We start from the raw sequence: 2,518 nt of genomic DNA, 5'->3' as shown, positions 1-2,518 counted from the left end.
AGCACGGGAGGTACTCGCCCTTTTGGGTTTATGGGTGCTTGGGCGCTCAAGGACAAAGTGCTTGCATGCGGTGTAGGGTGGGAAGCCAGCCTGGCGTCATTTTGTAAAGGACTTTTGCTATGTGACCTCAGTAACAGAGGAAACAGATCAGCCTGGTTTGGAGTGCTAGGCCGACCTCTCCGCACGTATAAAAAGACGGATGGTGGAGAGCTCCTTATTAGGGCAGGCCGGAGGCAGGGCCTCGTGGAGAGCTCCTTATTAGGGCAGGCCGGAGGCAGGGCCTCGGCGCGAAATGAGACACTGGCGCCCAAGTCTGCACTCGGCGGTTTTACTTTTCTGTTCTACCTTCGTTTTTAATCTGCAAGCTCCAGCCCGAAGGCCGTTTTCCCAGACAGCGCAGTAGCGATGGTACCACGCAGGTCTCATCTGCCATGCACAAACTGTAAAACGTAATGTAGATAAATGTTGTTAATAAAAAGAAGAAAACGAGCGTAGGTCTGTGGCAATGCCCCGCTTCACACTTAGCGGACCCAGGTTCGATTGCCGCTTGGGGCGGGAGATCTTCAAGGATTATTCAACATTGACGACGGACACCCTACGCCCCACTACGGCAACCATAATAACTACAACTGCGCTTTAAGAAAACGGGAGGAGAAGTGAAAACCAAAGCTATTTTTTCCCTGTCGCCAAAGAAAGGGACCGACGTTGCTTGGTTCCTCCATTTCACCAATTTACCTGCCGCGCTGTCTAGTGGCGAGTGAAACAGGGACGAAAACTCCTCCGTGTTCACGGCAGTAGCGGCCGTATGGTGGCAGTAGAACCCTATGAACTGCCCCAGTGTTTAGAACGCCAACCTTTCGTGATATTTTGACCCTTAAAAAGGGAGTAGAGAAGGCTTGCATTAGGGATCAAAAAGCCAGACCCCAACTTTGTCGAAATAAAAAGGGAAGTTCAGGGGATAAGCGATTTAGCGTTCGCGGTTAACAATGCATCGGTAGAGGAGTAGTTCTACACATACACAAATTTGATAATGATTTCTCGGTTTGTAATTTTTGTCGTAGCTAATATACGAGACGTTCGATTTTAAATCGAACAGATTTTTATAAAAAGAGGGTACGGCAGCTACATTAATTCCGTGCCTTCCCTGTGTGTTTTGGTGCTCAGTGTGCGTTAGATGGGAGAGCAGTCGTCGCACTAATTGAATTATTAACTAAGATCTTATCATTCTTATAGCCTTAAACATAAATCAGCGTCAATAATGCATTTCAACATAATTTTTCAGATAATAATAAAATTTAAATAATGAATTTTAGTTACTTAATTTGCTGTGGCATTCCGAAAGCCACAGGATTGAGTGATAAAAAATATTCACTGTGAGCATTTAAAAAAAAAAATATCTAGTAGAAGTAATACTTAGTCAGCCTCTACGTGTTTATGTGACGAATGACGCAGTCACCGGGCAAGTCGAATTCGAAAAATACATCCCCCACATGTAGCGAGCGTGTGAACGTGGTAAGCGTACAGGAGGGTGCACGATGGGTTTGGCTTCTTTGTTGTTGTTATTTATGTGACATTCTGTGTATATGTGTGAGTGAATTGTATCGTATTCTCAAGATTTTTTGCGCATTTATAGCTTGAATGGCGAGGTAACTACCAGCGATGCAGTTCGCCGTTAAACTTTTCTCTCAACCTGGAAAAAACACCCTTTATTTTTCACAAAATTTCAGAGCAGAAACACGCTTTTTTTTAAGACATTTTTTTCTTTCTTTAAGAAGAGAATGTTTTGCTTCACAAGCTTCCAGAACAGTAACGCGTTTCTTTTCATTTGCCAAAAACAGTTATTTTTTTAAAGAAAGCTGCTTTTCTACTAAACTGGGCAACAGGAAATCAGTAATTTTATCGAAAGGGGAGGTACCAAAAATATTGTGTTTTAACAAAAATTACGGAAACCGAGACAAACGGTGGTGTGTGAACCAACATTAACGCGAATTCAGATATCTTTACCAGGCACCTAAAGTCTCCAAAACAAAAGGCGTCTAGTGCATGCAGCCATGACTGAACAATAAACAGGCGTAATATTGCGAATAATATTAGCTATAACACGGCAGCCACGGCCATTCCTTACCCCCAGCGCAACATAGCAGGAGCACCCAAAAACACCGAGCCTTCCACACCTACCCTGTACAGTTGAATTGCTCTTCCAGGTTACGCCAACGAAAGAGGCACGCAAAAAAAGTCTGTGAAGCAAAACATCAGCAAGTGCTGCGGTGGCGTCTATTTTGCGATTAGCAGACTACGGAGAGAGAGTGTGATCGCAACCTGGAAGAGTAAATCCGCCGCACAGGGTATAGGGCGGTATGCACGGTGTGTCGGAGTGCGCCTGCTATGTGGCGATGGGGTACGGAACGGCCATGGCTGACATGTTATAGCTAATAGTGTCCGCGATAGTACATAGCAACTACTACTATGCCACTTAAAGATAGCGTTGCTGTGACTTTGGCTACGTTCCCTGAAGGTG

This window comes from Ixodes scapularis, unplaced genomic scaffold, assembly GCF_016920785.2.
Source record: "Ixodes scapularis isolate PalLabHiFi unplaced genomic scaffold, ASM1692078v2 ptg000005l_1___fragment_3__unscaffolded, whole genome shotgun sequence".
In the NCBI taxonomy this organism is placed as follows: Eukaryota; Metazoa; Arthropoda; class Arachnida; order Ixodida; family Ixodidae; genus Ixodes; species Ixodes scapularis.
This window is presented reverse-complemented; position numbering follows the sequence as displayed.